This window comes from Gossypium hirsutum, chromosome A05, assembly GCF_007990345.1.
Source record: "Gossypium hirsutum isolate 1008001.06 chromosome A05, Gossypium_hirsutum_v2.1, whole genome shotgun sequence".
In the NCBI taxonomy this organism is placed as follows: domain Eukaryota; kingdom Viridiplantae; phylum Streptophyta; class Magnoliopsida; order Malvales; family Malvaceae; genus Gossypium; species Gossypium hirsutum.
In genome coordinates this window covers 81,840,437-81,861,439 of record NC_053428.1, presented here as the reverse complement: position 1 = coordinate 81,861,439, position 21,003 = coordinate 81,840,437, and the positions used below count along the sequence as shown (strand labels likewise).

Here is a 21,003-nt window from a genome sequence, read left to right as displayed (position 1 = left end):
TTATCTTTTAGGGACTAAATTGGAGGCAAGAGGAAATTTAAGGGTAAAAAGTGTCAATTTGAAGATATAATGGGCCAACATGCAAAGAAAGAGAAAAGTGGTGCCAAAAAATGCAAATATGGAAGACCCAAGGACTACAATGCAAAAGAAGAGATTTTATAGCACAAGACTATAATTTAATTTCAATTATATTAGGATAATTATTAAGGATTTTTATTTAGATTTAAATTTTAGGATTTATTTTCATTTATCTTTATTTATCTTTAATTATCTTTATTTATTTGTATTTATCTTTTAGAATTTCATTAGAAATAGACTAGGTTTTCTAGTACTATAAATAGGGGATGGAGTGGCACATATTTGGACATCTCTTTTTTCCTGTAAACACTCCCTCTCCCAAAAACTCTGTCTTTTTGTTCTCTTCATATTTCCTTCAATAAAAATCTCATTTACATTATATTTATTTCTTTCCCAAAAATCATGAGCCACTAAACCAATCTAGCCGAAGGTTGTCAAAATTCCCCAAAAAGGTTCATAAGGCTTAGAACCCGCACTTAGCCTTCTCAACAAGGTATTCATCACTTCTCCGTATTACGGGGTTGACGCTTCCGTCCATGTCCCTTAATAGGTGATCTTTTCAACTTGTGCAAGGAACGGCCATTTTGTACGTTTTGGGAAGATTGCACAGTCGGTTCGTTGGCTTTCTGTGTCAAAGGTTGGCGAATCCAAGAGACAAAAGGGCGTGGTATTTGCCGTTGGGAAGTGATGATCTAGCAGAAGATAGTCCCACAAAAGTGATTATTGGCTAGAGTCAGGCTCCGCCAAATTTTAAGTTTAAATCCTTGGAGCTGGTGGTCGTAGGCGTCCTCTTCTACTATAACTGGCTTATCCTCTCGAGAAGGACTACTTAAAAGCCAAGGATTGAAACCAAGGCGAATCGTGACAACCGGAGGCTGAAATTTCGCCACATAAGAAACTTTCTTTATTTTCAAACTTTGTTTATTATTTTTCCATTTTAACTTCTGCAATCTATTTAATTTCACAATTTCAGTTCACTTCAAATTCTGTTTTTTTTTCCAGATTCTTAATTCTATTTTTTTTTATTTTTCAGGAACGCAGGTTTTCTTGGCCAAGAAATTGTCCAGGATTTCAAGAAACGAGTATTCGTACAATCCGGTCCCTGAGGATTCGACCCTACTTCCCTTTTACTATTATTTTTACTATTATTTTTACTATTTTAAATGGAATAGGATATTTTTGGTACTCTCAACGACGCATCAGTGTGGTATGATAGAAGCAGTCCGTCCGCAATTGCTTTGGTGGGAATTGTGAGAAGGGAATAAATAGAGTTCTTTTGCTTGCCTTCCTTTGTTCTACTTCACTCAACCCATCTCTAACTAACCATGTCTGCAACATATATATTATTCATCGTCTAATATTATATTCAACCTAATTTTCATTAGGAATAGGATAAGGTTTGTACTTTCAAGTGATAATTGAGAACCGGCTTAGGTACCTTACAAGTGTAACTTTTTGAAAGAACCAATTTACCCTCAGACTTGGTGCCAAGTAATTTATCAAGCTTTTCATATTCATCCTCATGCAATACAAACACCTACGGTGATACATAAATGAAAATGATAAAGAAAAAGTAGTTAGAGGTTTGAAATTGGAGTTATCTAATTAATAATGCACGTATGTACTTGAATGCGCTTTTGGCATAGTGCAAAGGCAAGAGCACAAGCAACTTTAGTCAGCTTGCCTCTAAGGACCACTTGTGTTGTTCCCTTGGGTATGCTATTTAACACAACTGTAACTGCCAAGCTACTCCCATCTACCAACTTCACTTTAAGTTGGGGATGCTTTTGAATATACACCCCCACCATACATATTCAGCTCTTCACCTTGCTCATTTATTTCATCATCATGGTTTTTTCCTATTATATAGATATCTATATATGCTTATGGGGGCAAAATACTTGCCTAGTTCATGAGGCCTAGACTCAACACTCTAGCACATTTTTTCCTCTACCTCTAATATGGCTTCTTCAATCAAGTTATTGATAGATTGTTTTAGCTATTTCGAGCGATACTACAAATGAAATGAACACAAGATTTAGCAGAGACTAGTTATGATGTGTCTTAAACAAGAAATAAAAAGTCATGTTGCTGATATCTATACCTGTATGTTGTACTTGGGTATAGCCGAGGTCTGTAGTCTGATATTATGAAACCGATATCTTTCGACAACAAAAGTGGAACAATATATCCAGGTAAGCATCATGGAACACGGTGTGACAGGCCAAAAGAACCACATATGCCAAGTTGATGGTGTGTATGGTTTAAAGGCGAAAGGGGCAAATCCAAGGCGGAGATGATTAATAGACTCGGGTGTGGCTAGGTGCGTTAGATGCGCCACATGGGGTGATTCTTCTTTCCTTCTCAGTGATTTTTCATATAAGATATCACTAGATTTGTCCATTGTGCCATAGATGTAATCATAAAATGGCATAAACAACGAGTAATAGGTTTTAAATTGTACGTGGTGCGGCGAGTGAAACCTGTCCAGTATTCACTAAATATATTCATACTCTTACTAGGTGTTATTATCATTAATTATTATGCTTAAGGAAAGCACGCCGATTAAAGATAATTAATAGTGATTAAGGGCTAATTTAGCATTACTTTTGAGAAGTGCTGTGGAAAAGTTATTTTGAGAAGTACTTTTGAAAAATTATTTTGAGAAGTACTTTTAAAAAGTTTAGTTTAAGATTTAAGTGTTTAGTATTACTGTCAAAAAGTATTTTTGAGAAACAAAATGTCTATTTTAGACATGGTATTATAAAGTAATAAATATGCATTTAAATAATGTTCAAATTAGCTAATATTATGATATCTTAATAAGAATATAAAAATAATTTATTATAATTTGTTGTTAATATTTTAATATATGAAAAATAAATTTTAAATTTTTTTAAAAAAATTAATATTAATAATGCATAAAATTTAATTCGAATATATAAACTATATTTTAAATAATAAAATATAGCCAATAAAATTTTAAAAATATAATATTATATATAATAAATTTTAATAGGAAAATAATTACATACAAAATATAAATATTATATAAAGTATATTATAGGGGTTAAAACTGTTATTTGGTCCAAAAATACTTTTGTCAATAACAAAAGTTAAAAAAAATTAATTTTACTTTTTGGTTTAAAAGCACTTTTAAAAAACATTTTTTACTCCAAAAATTATTTATTTAGCATTGCTTCTTGCTTAAAAAGTGCTTTTGATCTCAAAAATATTTTTAAAAAGTAATTTATATGAGACGTGGTGCACTAGGAATTTCTTAAACTTTGTTAAACCCTCCATTCAAGTACAAGCGGCAAAAATAGATAGATTAAGATTGATTGGGAAGAAATAAATAGAAGAACAAAGACGGAAGAAAAAGATAAGTGATGTGTAGGTTGAAAAATGAGAAACTTGGCAAACCTAGTTGGAATATTGAATGCACAATAATGTCACCACATGTATAATGTCGGTAATGTTGTTGAAAAGGTATTTAGTTGTCCTAATCACTCATAGATATTTAAACCCTAAGGGTAAAACTACAATAAAGGCCTCTTTAGTAGGACTAGAATTGCATTTTACCTTTATTTATTTCAAAATTAATAGGTAAATTAGTTTTTATATATTAGATTAAAAAATAAATTGATCTTTCTGTTAAAATTTGCATCTATTTTTACTATTAAAAATTGTATATATACATCAACATGATGTACATGTAGCATGCAATGTGTTGTCATTTAATTATTTCATCAATTACTCTAATTTTTAACAATACAAATAGATGAGATGTTGTAGGCCAATTTTAACTCATTTACATCAAAACCTAATTTAACCTTACCTAACCCACCAAAATTAAACCCAAAACCTAAAATCTTAACTACCCAAAGCCCAATTTATATCAAAACCCCAATGGCCCAAACCCTAAGCCCAAATCAAAATAAAAAAACCCTAGCCCACAACCTAAACTTTTTTCAACTAAATCCTAGCCTTTGCCACCACCAACTCCACTAGCCACACTTGCTCCACCACCTACTCCACTAGCCACACTTGCTCACCTACTCCACTAGCCACACTTGCTCCACCACCTACTCCATTAGCCACACTTGCTCCACCACCACTTGTACCTACAAATGAAGACATAAACAATAAAAAATATTTGGTAAATGGCTATATAAGCCTTCTCATATTTTGTATTTAGGGGAGGAAGAAGTTTTGGGGGAGAAAGTTATTGTAAAGGATTTTTGAGAGGTTTTTTGAGAGTAATCAAGGAGAAGAGTTATTGTAAAGGCTAATTTTTGGAGAGGCTAGTTTTTTTTTTGGGAGATTAATCAAATATCAAAGCAAAAGAGGTATCTTGGTCTATTCTCGTTTTAAATTCTTTGTTTGCTTATTGTTTTCCTTTCAGTTTTATTTTGTTTCTTTTATACGAAAGTAAAAATAAAAGGAGGAAGCTTTCCCATTTTTACCGAAAAAGTTTTTTTTGAGGTCCGGCTGTCGTGTACGGTGGCACCGACGGTGGCCGGCGGCGGTCCGGTGACCGGACGGTGGCCGGCCTTGTGGCCGGAAATCACCCACTCTCTCCCTCTTTTTTTTGTTATTATTATATTTTTTAATATTATATTATATATATTCTTTTAATATATTAGGTATATTCTAAATTCTATATTACGTATATATATATTATACTATTTTATGTATATATCTTTAATACTATATTATTTATATTTTTTTTTCTACATGTTATCTTATGTATATATTTTAATTATATTATGTATGTATTTTTTACACTATATTATGTACATATTTTTTTTATATCTATTTCATACATATGTATATATTATATATATCTTAACATTACTAGTTATATTTTCACTATTTTATGTATATACTTCAAACACTATATATAGTATATTTCTAACACTATTACTATTTATAAATAAATATATATATATTTTACGTACATACTCTTAATATCTTTATTATGTATATATTCGTTGTTTTTATTTCACATTGGATACTATTATTACGTTTAATATATCGCATGCATTGTTATTGTTTTAATATTGTTGTCATATTTATTATTTGTTTCAATATATTTCCAACTCGTTTATTTTTGTCTCCCGCCTATTTTGTATCATTCTGTTGTTCATTGCTTTAAAGATTTTTATTCATATTTTTACTAATTTCAATAAATAAGACAATGTTTCGCATTTTAGAACATCGAAGAATTGTGCCCTAACTTACGGGGTTTCGGTTCTCTTGTTGGTTCTAAATAGCTAAATATCCTTTTGAGTTTTGAAATGCACGGATTTCCAATTTAAATTAAAAGACGACCTTGTGCTCGGGAATTCATGGTATTGTGTCCTAACTTACGGGATGTGATACTCCGATATCTCGAGATAAGGAAATATTTAAACAAATCGATTTAAGCTAATTCAAGAATTTTAAAATCAGTATTAATAGAAAAGATCGTATTTCAAGTCCCTTCCCGATTTTTAATTTTCGACATTAAGACACTAACTAATCAATCCGGTACCAATTTTTTGGGCGTGTCGAGGGTGCTAATCCTTCCTCGCACGTAACCCACTCCCGAACTCATTCTCTCAAGTTTCATAGACCAAAGGCCCTGTTTTAGTAAACTAAAATTGATTTATTAAAACAAAGGTGATCCGATCACACCTGATAAAAGCTTGGTGGCGACTCCCGTTTTAATTTTCACTTTCAAACAAAGTTGATCCCTGTTTTCAAAAGAATGGTTTCGATGTGAAAATTATAACAGAAATGATCAATTTACTTTTTTGATTTAAAATATAGACTGATTGTCCATTTTCTAATAAAAAGATAAAATATAATATTAACTCTTAATATAGACACCTCAATAATAGTTTTACCAGCCTGAGGCTAATTACTAGGCAGAGCAAGACCCACAGCACTGCCATGCCCACCCTTAGTTGTCACGTTTCCAGACCCTTGCTTGCCATTAACTATATCAGGGGTGGCATTACGGGGTAACCAAGCCCTGTCGCAGCATCTAAAATTAAATTTATTCTGATACAAATATTGCACTTCACTTTTTTTTGAATGAATGTACTTTATGGTTTTATGTTATAATATAAAATAATTTATATCTATTCTAATGATGTTACTCAATACTAAAATATTTTTAATAATATAGCTTTAATTCATATAAATTATATATATGATATTTAATTTTCTCTTTTTTTTTCTTTACATTTGTAATAAATTTGTATATTAATTACAAGTAGTTGAATATATAATAAATATCACATTTATTTACTTTTTATTTTTTATTTTTTTTATTATATCTTTTAATAGGTACACCTATTAAACTCTTAACTCATTTGTGAAATCTAAAACATTATTGTGTATCAAATAATTTTTTATTTAGATTTAATATTGTTTACATTAAAATAGTTTACCAACAGATGAAATCAAATAACAATTTATTTTTCGAAAGCCCAACTTTAACCCATAACCCCTTTGAAAATGTCTTAGTATCAACAATTTATTTGAGTAAATGTACTAAACATTCTTAAACTATGATCTCAAGTTTTGAATAATTTTAATTACATTTTTAAATTTTGGAGGTTATATTAATTAAGTTTTTTCAATCTCAAAAAATTAATTTTAAAAATGAAATCTTAAAGTTGAAAAAATCAAAAGAAAAAAAAAACACAGAACTTTATCGCAAAAATTAAAATAAAAACTTAAAAATGTAACAATGAAAATCAACTTAAAACTATAAACTATAAATAAAAAAATGACAACTTTGAATATGTGTTAAACCTTCGAAAAGTCTAAAAACCTAAAATTAATATTCAAGCATATTAAAATTACAAGGAGGAGACCTAGCAAAGGTTTGCCTTTTTTTCTTAATTTAAAAATTTTGATTAATTTTAAAATTTAATGCTTCATAAAATCAACAACGAATTTAATAATAAAAAGACTTGATTGATATTACGTCCTTCAAAATATAGGAATTATAATATTTTACAATTTAAGGACCAATTTATTCAATTAACTTTTGTAATTAAAATTAAATAAAATATATTTTATAAATATTCCGTAGTAATTTTAATTTTACTTTAAATAAACCTACATAAATATGCTCATTCTTGATTGCCTTCAAAATACTTGTATCTTCAACCCTTATAGAATAAAATTGTGGACAAACAAATATCTTTACCCAAATTTTCTTATTTGTTTATAATTTGCTTGTAGCATACAATGTAAAAGATAAGATAGCAAGTATAAATGCATGAATAAAATAAAATTATTATCATAATACTCCTGTTCTTAAAGCAAGGCAGTCTTCATAAAATAAAGTATTGTAGGTTGGTATTTAATTTAAAATTTTTTATTGAGTTAGAGTGAAAGGAAGGACTTACGATGGAGTATAGATGATGTACTTGAGAGGAAGGAGAAGGGTGAAGAGCCAGTTAGGAATAAGCTCGAAATTGCTGTGGCCCATATTGTTCATAAAGTCCAGGTAAGTGACATAGGCAGCTAAGGCAATAACGGAGACGGCACCAGTTAGCACCATTGTAAAGACGGGTATTGCAAACAGGAGGAAGTATGCTATGTGCTCTGCAAATGGATGAATCACAGCTGCCACAGCCACAGATGGTTCAGTACCATATAACCATGTGGATTGATTGATTAAATTACGTACGTAGGTGATGAACACTACAGCAAAATAGATTTTTAGCGGCGTTTTTTTTGGCTTTTAGCGGTGCTTATCTAGAAGCGCCGCAAAAAACGCCGCTGTAAGCGGCGCCGCAAATTTTTGTGGCGTTTATGTGAAAAAAACGCCACTAAAAGTCATCACTTTTAGCGGCGTTTGAACGGAAAACGCCGCTAAAAGTAGATACCTTTAGCGGCACTTTATCATAAACGCCGCTAATAGTATAGAACTTTAGCGGCGCTTAGCAAACAAACACCGCTAAAAGTACATACCTTTAGCGGCGTTTTACCCACAAACGCCACTAAAGGTGTAGACCTTTCGCGGTGTTTCTGGGAAAAGCGCAGCTAAAAGTGCAGACCTTTAGCGGCGTTTGTTTGCAAAGCGCCGCTAAAAGTACAGACCTTTAGCGGAGCTTTTGCCCAAAAAAGACGCTAAATTTACAGACCTATAGCGGCGCTTTCTCCACAAATGCTGCCAAAAGTAGAGTCCTTTAGCGGCGCTTTCCCCACAAAGCCGCTAAATTTACAGATTGAAATCGTTGCGCTTTAACCAATATCGAACCCTTCTGCATTAGAAATTCAACCAATAACAGCAAATATGACATACAAATCCAACCAATAACATTAAACCTAAATAATACTTTAAATTCAATGAAAGATATATGATTTACATTAATAAATAAAGTATAACTAAGTATATTGTTACAATAATATTCAATGTAAAAATGTTAAAAATATCGTCAGAACAATCAAATAAATATCTAAGAAGGCGGCTGCTGCGATTGCTGAAACATCTTCATCATTTGTTGAAGCTGTAGCTGCAGCTCATCATACTTTCTGCTCTGCTCCGCCTCTCTCGTTGCTGCCGCTACCTCCCTCGCTGCTGCCGCTGCCTCCCTCTCTGCTGCATCGGCTAGAAGTTGTTGCTGGAGTTCTTCATATTTTCTTTGAACCTCTGCAATTTGCTCAATTGTGCTCGCTTGCATCTGAGCTAGCTGATCTCTTAACCTCTGAACTTCAGCTTGAGCTTGACTTCCGGAAGGCATGTATTGCTGGGAGCTGGATCCAAAATATTGGGTCGGGGTAACACCAGATCCTTGAAATCGAACCCGACCATACCTCTCAGGACCCAAAACTTCATTAATAATTCTGTTATCAATGTCCTCATGATTAACAGAACTATCAGTCGAAGCAGCCGCTTCGTACTCCGCCTTCTTTTTCTTTAGTCTCTCCTAAAAAATAAATGAAAGAGTTAGAAACGAAATATATAATGAAAAAAATAGAAAATAACATAACATTATTTAAAAAAGAATGCAACATAATTTAGAACAAATCAAATTTTATTAAGTTAATATACCATAATTTCTCCGGCTTCGGATGTCATTGGGGATCCATCTTTCTTCCTATGCGTAATGTCAAAAAGCTGAAGGCGTCCAACTTTTTTACCAGACGAGACTTCCTACAATATTGTAATAAAAATATTATTTAGTAGTAGAGACTCATCATAAATTGATAAAATTAATAAATTTATAATACCTCGGCCTTAGCTACGCGAGCAAAACTTCTCGACCCTGCCGTGTGTGTGAATTTTTGTTTCTGTCTACTACTTGTTCCAACACGCTCACAGTCCTACATTGAGTAATTATTATTATGTATATAGTAAATACTAGAAACCAAACAATTTAGAAGAGTTTGAAAGTACGTAATACCTCTCCTTTTTTTGAATTCCAAAATCTAACTGTATCTTTCCACTGGTACCTCAGCATTCCCGGCGAGACATTGCACAATTTTTCCTCGAGACTTATGTCTTTCTTAAAATATTGTTTTTTTAAAGTACTTTTATTATCTCTCCATTTTTTGCCCAAGGTCTTCTTGATATAGTCATCAGAGACCTCTAAAATAAATCTCTCCTAAAAAAACACAAGGTTAAAAAGTAAATAAAAATTAAACTTAAACCAAAGCATTATAGATTAATTTCACGTTTTCTTACCTTAATATTGTCGAGAGCTTGATTTTTGTTGCTGTCAGGCATGTGATGCCATGATTCGTAGTTGATGGGCAACATATTTGAATTTCGTGCAAGAATGCCCAAATAGCCAGCTAAAACTTGAGCTTCAGTTCCGACAGGCTGACCATGATTATTTCTACGAACTTTGACACGCTCGGTAGGAGCTAAGTCGTACAAATCTGTAAGTAGCGTACGACCTCGACCTCTGCGCGTCCCGGCACTCTCAACTAAAAAATGACATATTATTATATTAAAAATAAAAAATAAATTAATAATAAAAGCGAACACGCATGTAAAACAAACTAAACATTAACCTGAACTTCTGCAGTATCGTGAACTGTCTCCGGCACACTTGAAGATCCAACAACTGTTTGTTGTTCACTATTGCCTTCTTTTGAATTTGGATTATTCTGAACAATATTTAAATGTCGTAACTTTCTTGTACGCATTTTTCCTGCAATAAACATAAAATGGTGTAAATTTTAATAACAAATTAGAACAACAACAGTACACATAAAATAGCTAAATTATATAACATGAGCAAGATTAAAATAATAACATTACATATAAGTAAAAAAATTGTAAATTCTTAGTACATTATAATTCGTAAATATCTTCATCCACATCCCGACGAACCCATTGAAAATGCGTACTAGTACTAGGGATATTTTCATTTAAGTTTTGTTGTGGAAAAGGCAAAGTTTCTGATCTTTCAATGATATCATCTCTACTTTCATTGCCCATGTCAAACAAGTCTCTAGGGCTGTTTCGGAGTACAACGTACCAACCCTCATCAATTGGATCTTTCGAGTAAAAAACTTGTTTCACTTGAGAAGAAAATACGTACGGCTCGTCTATTAATTGTTCTCCGGTGTGAATCAATCGAGAGAAATTCACCATTGTAAACCCGAATTGATCGTTTTTAATACCACGAGCAGTATTCACATCAGCCCAATCACCTCGAAATAAGACAACTTTCCATTTTCCATAGTAATCCAATTCAATAATGTCCGTAAGAAGTCCGTAAAAATCCACATTTCCCTCGACAGGATTACTGTCCCTAGCACTAGCATAACTCGTAATAGAAGAATTAACAACTAGTCTGCAATTTTGGGTTCGCCTCAATCTCTCCCGATATTTGGTATGAAATCTGAATCCATTGATGATGAAGCCACTGTATCTTTTCACTAATCGATTCGGACCCTGGGAAAGCCATTTAACTTCGTCACTAACGGCCTTCCCACTCCAAACCTATTGAATCAAAATATGATTTGAGTAATAATTATAAATGCTACGAGAAAACTTTATGATTTGAATCGGAATATGATTTGAGTAATAATAAAAGAACACGTTGCATACCATTTGGCTTAACCATTCATGAAAAGATTCAGTGAATAACTTATTAATCTCTCGATGTGGTAATCTTCGTGAGCGTGAACGAGATCTCAATATTTGTTTGTACTCACTATGTTGAAAACAGGTTTAGTTGGTTAGAAAATAAATAAATCAAGAAGATGAATATTTATCATATGTATCATATTCTAGAACTTACTTGCATAATGGTTGAATTGCATCGTGGTGGAAAAGAACATATCTATGTGCTTGTATCCAAGATCGATCATCTAATTCTGCAACTTCAACTTTGCCGATTGGTTCTCCATAACTTTGAAATAAATAAGTTTCGGCCAAGTTAGGATCATTGAGCCCAGCATTTCTACTTGGTCTATTCAATCTTGTTTCAACATCTTCTAAATATCTAGAACAGAATGTCATACATTCCTCTGCCAAGTAGCCTTCAGCAATTGATCCTTCCGGATAACGCTTATTACAGCAATAAAACTTCAATTTGCTCAGGAACCTAAACACGATATACTACATTATCAAAGGTTGTAACTATATGTATAGAGTTGAATGAATGAAAGAGCTTGAAATAAATTAGCACCTTTCTATGGGATACATCCAACGATAGAACACCGGTCCACCAATTATTGCTTCACGAGGGAGATGAATTACCAGGTGCACCATAACAGTGAAGAAGGAAGGTGGAAAGATCTTCTCCAAATTGCATAATGTCAAAGTGGCTCGATTTTGTATTTTTTCAAGTTCTTCAACGTTCAGAACTTTGCCACAAATTGCTTTCATTATATTCGATAGTTCAATTATACAGGACGTTACCTTCTTTGACATATAACACCGTAAAGCAACTAGAAGTAGATATTGCATCAAGATGTGATAGTCATGTGATTTTAATGAATACAGTCTTCGATCTTTAAGACTTACACATCAAGATATATTTGATGCATATGCATCTGGGACCTTTATATCCTTCAACACTGTGCAGAACATTTCTTTCTCTTCCTTCGACATTGAAAAAATTGGAGCAGGCAACCGATATCTTCCATTCGGAAGTACTTGGGGATGAAGATCACGTCGAATTCCCATGTCAACTAAATCAAGTCGACTCTGAAGATTATCTTTGGATTTACCATCGACGTTCAAAATTGTCGTGATGATGTTCTCGCAGACATTCTTCTCAATATGCATCACATCAAGATTGTGACGTAATATGTGATACTCCCAATAAGGCAACTCAAAAAAATACTTCTTTTCTTCCACAAGTCCGCCTCATTAGGGTTATCCTCCAAATCAGATTCATCATCAGATTCATCCCTCGGTCGTCTATTTGTTTGCCTGTTGGATGGTTGATTGAGCTTTCCGTAACTGAAATCAATATCTTTTAACATGAACAATATTTCAAATCCAACGGTCTGCTCAGGAGCTTTTCTGAACTCTTCAGTACCGTCAAATAAAGCCCTCTGAAATCTAAATCTATGATCTGTATCTAACCACCGTCGATGCCCCATATAGCAGAACTTCTTCCCATTATACAACCACTGTGAACACGTTTGTGCAGCACAACAAGGACAAGCATAACGTCCTCTGGTACTCCAACCAGATAAATTCGCATATGCGGGAAAATCATTAATTGTCCACATCAAAGCAGCACGTAAGTAAAAGTTCTCCTTTCTAACAACATCATACGTCTCAACGCCCGCCCATAATTGTTTTAACTCATCAATAAGTGGCTGCAAATATATGTCAATATCATTTCTGGGACCTTTCTCTCCGGGGATAATCATAGATAAAATCAAAGAAGATTGTTTCATGCAGAGCCATGGAGGCAAATTATAAGGAACAAGCACCACAGGCCAAGTACTGTATGAGGTGCTCATGATCTTGAAAGGATTAAATCCGTCCGATGCTAAGCCGAGCCTCACACTCCGAGGATCACTTGCAAAGCTTGAAAACTTATTGTTAAATGATTTCCATGCTAAAAAATCTGCAGGATGCCTTAGTAATCCATCATCCGTTCGTTGATCATGATGCCACGTCATAAACTCGGCTGTCTTTGACGACATGAATAGCCTTTGAAGCCTTAGAATTAGCGGAAAATATCGCAAAATCTTGCTCAGCTTCCTTCTTGATTGTGGCTCATATTCATCTTCATTAACATCTTCTGCATCTGCATTCATCCATCGAGATTTACCGCAAACATGACAAGACTGTTGATTTCTCCGATCACCCCAATACAACATGCAGTCATTTGGGCAACTATGAATTTTGTTGTAACCAAGGCCTAAATCTTTTATCACTTTCTTCATGTCTTTGCATGATTGAGGGATTTTTGCAAATGGGAACATTTCTCTCAAAAGCTCTAACAGCATTGTCAAAGAGTTTCCGCTCCACCCTCCTAAACATTTTAAGTGAAAAAGGCGAACACATAATGACATTGTCGAAAATTTTGATCCTTCATAAAGTTCTTCATTCATTTCACCAAGTAACGTGTAGAACTTTGCCGCTTCTTCATTCGGCTGTTCATCCGGTACACTTCTTCCCGTTTCCATGAAAGTATTTCCACCGATATTATAATCATCGAATGCAACATAGTTTGGTGGACATGATTGAAAACCTTCGCTCCGCATATTAAATGCATCCCGCAGCATACCTTCCATGCCATCTTCTCTAACATATTGACGGTAACCACTATAAGGATAACCTGAATTAATCGTCGAAGAGGCTCCACTGGGTGTACACTCACCATGGAAAATCCATTTTTTATACCCCCGAATGAAGCCATCAACAATTAGATGTTCGTAGACAACTTCACGATAATGCCAATAGATATTGCCACACTTCTTACACGGGAAAGAATCATATTCTCTTGGCTTGAATTGTGAAATGCAATATCTAAAAAAGTTTGCACTCCATTTCGATACTCATTGCTTCCCCTTGATAAATTCATCCAAGTCCTATCCATTTCGTAGTTGTTAATGTCTAAAGTTGGCAATAAGTTACACGGGTAAGTTGTTGATGTTTTATTTAAGTTACGTAAATTATGTAAGTTATGAAATTTGAACTTTAAACTATATGCTTTTAAAGAAATTATTAGATTAAACTACATGTATTAGTTAAGTTATGTAAGTTATGTGAGTTATGTAAGTTGTTATATACGTTATGTGAGTTATATAAATTATGTAAGTTATGTAAGTTATGTAGGTTGTTATGTAAATTATGTAAGTTACGTGAGTTATGTAACTTATTTAAGTAATGATCAATATTAATACTATTTTGATAAAAATTAGTTATAACTTTTAAAGACATTTAAAATTATTAAATATTAAAATAAAAAATTATTAATATAAAACAATAGTAATTTAAATCTTTTTTTAATACAAATTAAGGTTATATAAATATTCAATAGTCAACGAGCTCGATAGAACATTTTTTAACTCTTTTAGCGGCTTTTTTAAGATTCATCATACGTGGCGTTGTTACACCTGGGGAGGATCCGTTATATCTTACAGTGAGATATAAGGCAACCCGTTAGGTTTCCAGCCTATATACTTTGAATCTTGTTTTTTATACAAATACCTTTAAAAATATTAAGTACTAAAATCAAACATTATTAATATAAAAAATAATAATTTGAATATAATAGTATCAAAAAAGAATCGTAGTTTAAATTTTATAAGTAAATTACAAATAAATTAAGGTTATATAAATATTCAATAGTAAATGTTGATAGAACTTTTTTCCAGGTCATTTTGAATTTTTTAATCCGTTGACCATACATGGCGTTATTACATGTGATATGGACAAGGAAGCTACATTGTAATAAAATGTAATTGAAAAAGAACATGGCAAACTGCCAAACATGGAAAATTTAAAGGAAAATCAACAATTAAATCGATACAAAATCGAAGCCCCAAAAGATTAATTTTCCGAAAATCATCATGATAAAAATATTATTCATCATAATTATGAACTAAAACGTACCTTAATAATATCAAAAAATATTAATGCAGGAGGAGCAGACCTTTCAAAGAAAGAAAGGAAGTAGACCTTTCTTACCTCAAACAATGTGGATTGAAGCTAAGCTTTAGTTGAACCAATACTTGTAGGAGGAGCAGGAAGCAATAACTGATTAAATGGGAAACTTCTAACAGTGCGTCAAGTGCATATGTCAAAAAACCCCGTTAGTTAAAGCTCAAGAATTTCCGATGTTTCATATATCAAAGAAGATGAAAACATTAAAATAATTATAAGAAAATATATTTTTAATTCATAGGAATATTAGCAGTACTAAAATATTTTGAAATCAAGTTAATTTTTAAGTAGCAAAATAGTGCAACTATGAAATTAAAAATAGATAATAGATTCGACCTTGCAAATTCTGGACAAGATTAGCTAGTTTCCTCTTTCACTTCGTTATGACTAACACAAACAAGCAGAAATTCCAAGTGATCTATCCATTCATACTATCAGAAGCCTGCATAAAAAGTATCAATTAAATTCAAAGTGAAATTTATATTAATGTTCTCTAAACCAACAACACCTAGCATAAAATATATATATCAACAAAGCAGATGCATACGCAAAAATTTAATAGTAGAAATGAAGATGTGAAAAGCAAAGCCCAAGCTGAAGCTTTAATATTGTAAAAACACGAAGAATCACAAGTAAACCAATGTTTGGATCAGGTGAACTCCTTTTCTAATTTTGTGGGCCTATTAATCGAACACAAACTCAAAATGGATACATAGATCAATCTACCATTACACTAATATAAATAACACCCAATGCATCATCGATACATTTGAATTACTATACGCTTTGAGCCTCATTGGTATAAATTAAAGTAATGCGTGTCTAGCACCTTATCAGTACATCCAAAACAATATGTGTTCTGCATCTCATCTGTATAAACTATAAAAATTTCCATAAAACTAATTTTATAATCTGTCTAAAACATTTGATAACAGTTCATAATAGTTTCATTACATTATCATTCTTTCATATATTATTTCAAGCATTCCAATACATTTTCACCTTAACAAATTATGAACTCATAAGCACATATTCGTCACATTTCTAAGTTGTTTATATATATATTTGAATTTTAATAGAGGTAATTTATAAATTCTAAAAATTATTTTTAAATTATAATTAAATTAATATAATATATAAAAATTTAGGATAATATTAGATAAAAAAAATTTCGATTAATTAAAAAAATTGACTAAAAATGAAAGGACTTGGATGCTTATGGGGTATATTAAAGTGATTAGCCATTGATGTGATCAGCTGTGGTGTATATTAATAGAAATTACTCCTTAAATTACATTACCTTGTTCCCGCAAAGACGCCTTCCAAAACAGTGAAACACACACTTCAACTCTGTCTCCAGATCTCTCTGTTTCCCAAAAAAATGCACCAATGTCAGATGAACCCAAAAAAAGAAACAAAAAACCCAAGATTAGCATAAAACCAATTCCTTTTCCAAAATTAAACCTCTTGCGTTTTATATAATATTTCTTATTAAACCTCAATTCCCCCGAATCAAAACAATAACTTTCAATCCAACAGAATAATATTCAACAAGAGAACTAAAATTGGTTTTAATATTAACGTTAAAATATAAGATTAAACAACATACCCACGTCGGTTTCAGCGTTGGAGATTCGGGGAAAGTTGGAAGCTTGAAAGCTAGATGAATTCGAGGAAGCGAGATGATAGGAAAGGGAAAAGAGTTAGGGATTTGGGAGAAGGGGGAGCTGAATTCGTGAATAAAAACACTTAGGGAAGAAATAGGGAAGAAACACTTGGGAGAAGAGTTAGGGATATGCTGAAAATGAAATAGGGAAAAAAGGAAAGGGATTTCGGGGTTGGGGAATTAGGGAAGAAAGCTGATGAATGGGGGGAAATGACATAGTAAAAATTCACTTAGGGATTTTGGTAAGGATAAATTTCCCGTAACAAAACGACGACGTTCACATGAAAATTTGTGGCGTTTTAAGGATAAACGCCAGTATTGTTAAGCTTTAGTGGCGTTTTATCTAAAGCGCCGCTAATGGGATGACAATTTAAACAGAAAACGACGCCGTTTTACATTACTAACACTTTTGTAGCGTTTTTTATATAAACGCCGCTAATACTTTACATTTTACATTTTTTTTAATTTTAATATATAAAAAGTTTATCTACTATCTATTAAATAACTTAAACTATAATGATATTTTTAATATATTAAATTTAAAATTATCTCTTTTACAATTATATAGTAAATTATTTATTATATAAATCAAAAACAATCAGTCATATATATACCCAAAAAATTTAATTTAAAAGTATTTTAAATAATAGTATTTTATTTTATTTTTTCATTTTTAACATATATTTTTCAATGTTATTAGTTCCAAACTCTTTCAACGTGTGATTAATCATTTTGAATAATTTAATTATTAAATTACAAATAAATTGTATTTTAATTAATATAAAAAACTAATCAAAAAATAGTTCGAAAATGATGAAAGAGTGCATGAGTTTTTGAAAATAATTCATGATAGCACTTCGATGATGGATCAGAATACAATGAGCAAAACGGCACCGTTCTCCACAAAATCAGACCCTAAACCCTAAATCTTAAACCCTAAACTCTAAACCATAAACTCCTAACATTATAAACATTAAACCCTAAATTCTTAATACTAAATCCTTAAATCCCTAAACCACAAACACTCAACCTTAAACCCTATACTCTAAACCTGCCTAAACCCACACTAAACCACAAAATCGTAAACACTACACCCTAAACCAGACAAGATAATTTTTAATTTTGAAACACTTGAAAAGCAGACAAGATAATTTTGAAGAATTATATAATTTTTAATTTAACATATAAAAAAAATAGTATCATGTTATGTTGATTACCTTGTAGGTTTTCATGTCAGTATCATTAAAAAATTAATTTTACAATTACATTCCTATTAAAAATGAGATTTAACATTTTTTAAACGCGCGTGGAAGGTTTTTTGGTTCAAAAAAATATAATAATCAACTATATATATAGCTGAAACCACAAAACAAAAACCCTAGCCTAAACCCCTAAACATAAACCATAAACCACAAACCATGCATAAACCCTTAACTTATCCCCTATCCCTTAAACCTTAACCCCTAACCACTAACCCTTAAACCTTAATACTGCTAAACACTAAGATCTTAATTAAACCTTAAACACTAAACCCTAATTAAATAACAAAATTTAAAATAGTAGTAAACCCTAAAAACCAAAGATAACAAACCCTAAACCATAACATTAACATACTAAACCCTAAACCTTCAATCATAAAACCCTTAAACCATAGACCTTAAACCTTAAATATTAAACCCTAAACCCAAAAATAAATTTAATCAATATTAAGTAATGCTTCCACACAAATTATAATTTAAAAATATAATTAGTTCGAAAAACATGAAATTCGACATCAAATGATCCTTAAACTCTAATAGTGCAGAAACACACCCTAACTAGAGCCACATTACGATTACGATTACACAATCATCGGAACACACGAAATTACTGAATTTCACAAAATTGATTCAATAATTCAAGAATAAAATTAAAGAGCTACAAAACTCATACCTGAATTCACGATTTAAACACCCAAAAACGATCGACGCCTCAAATCCACCAATTCCGAAAACTCCTGTCGACGAAATTGTAAAACGCAACAAAAGAAATGGAGTAGAAGCAAAAGAGTAGAACTCCAATTGAGACGAAAACAACCCATTGAAATGAAGAAGCAGAAGAAAATCAAAGATTAAAAGAAAAAGAAGAAAACGTGAAAAAAGAATAGAAGAACGTGTGAGAGGGAGAAAAGATCGCAAAAAAAACATAAACTTATGAACCCCTAACCCTAAACCACAAACTATAAATCACAAACACTAAACCCCTAACCACTAACCCTTAAACCCTAAACCACAAAAACATAAAGCATGAACCCTTAAACCTAAACCCATAAACCCTTAATACCGCTAAACATTAAGATCATAAACACTAAACACTAAACCTCAAACCCAAAATAACAAAACCCTAAACCATAAAATTAACATTTTAAATCTTAAACCCTAAACCATAGACCTTAAACCTTAAATATTAAACCGTAAACCCAAAAAATAAGAACTAAACCTTAAAACTTAACTAAGAAAATATAATTCAAAAAAGACGTTTAGCGGCGTTTCTCCAAAAACGCCGCTAATGCTTAGACTTTTGGCGGCGTTTTTCCAAAAACGCCGCGAATAAAAAACGCCGCTAATGCTCAGACTTTCGGCGGCGTTTTTCCAAAAGCGCCGCTAATGCTCAGACTTTTGGCGGCGTTTTCCCAAAAACGCTGCTAATGCTCAGTATTTTGGCGGCGTTTTTCGAAAAACGCCGCTAATTCTCAAACTTTTAGCGGCGTTTTTCCAACAACGCCGCTAATGCTCAGACTTTTAGCGGCGCTTTTCCAACAACGCCGCTAATGCTCAGACTTTTGGCGGCGTTTTTCCAAAAATGCCGCTAATGCTCAGACTTTTGGCGGCATTTTTGGAAAAATGCCGCGAATTCTCAGACTTTTGGCGGCGTTTCTTGAAAAACGCCGCTAATTCTCAGACTTTTGGCGGCGTTTTTCCGAAAACGCCGCTATTTCACGACTTATAGTGGCGTTTTGGTTCAAACGCTGCTAATGTATAATATTTGCAGCGTTTTTACCAAAAACGCCACTAAAAACACCGTTAAAACCCTGTTTTGCTGTAGTGGAAGTCTTACAAGTAATAGGCTCAGTAACAATGAAGGAATGATGATGAGAATGGTATCGAGAGTAAAGGTAATGGTGATGTAGTGCTCTATGAAGCCAGAAGTAAAGGAACTCCACAGGGCCGGCTTGGAGCAAGATGGTTATAATCACACCATCCAATCTCCAATAGGGTACGTGTGAACCTTCTAGAACGTATTTTTTGCCCCAGTAAAACAGGATTGCGCTGAACATTATTTGATCATCCCTGCATGCATGCATGCAGCCATTAATTACTAATTGTCGTCATTGAGTAATTAAGAAAAAAAATTATGCTCACCAGTCCCTCTCCCTGTCCACTTGATCAAATTCAATGCCCTTGTCCACAATCTTGTTGGTGCCTTTGGGAGTTCGATGACGCGAAAGGCTAATCCATAACTAGTTATGAAGCATTCTCCATAACATAGATGGGAATAACGCCAGCTTGAAGACGTCTATATCCTTTTTATCCTTCACCATAAATGAGTATATGTGCTCCGCTATCAAAGGAACTAGGATTATAAACTGTAAAAATCCATCAAACCTCAAATTAAAATAATAATAATAAAAGAACTGGTAAAATTAAAAAAATGAAATCAACAAGACCTTAAAGTTTCCAAGAGCCAAAGAGTTTGGCGTCACCGGTTTTCAATGTGTCAACCAACTTTTTTTTTACTTTTAAAATTATAAAAAAAATGTTATTTTCTTATTGGTGGAGTCATTCTCTTTGGCATGATCAAATTGATATATATATCCCCAATGACAGATCGATCTGAGTTGAAGGAAAACAATTTTTTTTACTTATATTTTGTTAGAGGATGAATAGAAGAGAGATGAGAAGCGTTTTTTTTATGTATTTGTGTTTTTGTTTATTTAGTGAAGTTTTTAATTTGAAGGTTTATTTTGTTTAATGATAATCCGATGGAGCTTCGATACTGGTAAATTTAATAGTTATTTTCGGTTGCCAATAATTTATTCAGTAATGGGTTCAAATTGGTTAGGTAAGTCTTTCTGTTGGCTATGGTAGGATGATAACAAGTTCAAATTGGTTATGCAACC

The 21,003-nt window shown here is 32.5% G+C and overlaps 1 pseudogene; it reads right to left on the bottom strand.

Moving 5' to 3' along the window:
* LOC107895403 (very-long-chain aldehyde decarbonylase CER1-like) overlaps window positions 1-20,592 on the bottom strand; it is a 41,647-nt pseudogene extending 21,055 nt beyond the window's left edge.
* Between the last annotated feature and the right edge of the window lie 411 nt (window positions 20,593-21,003).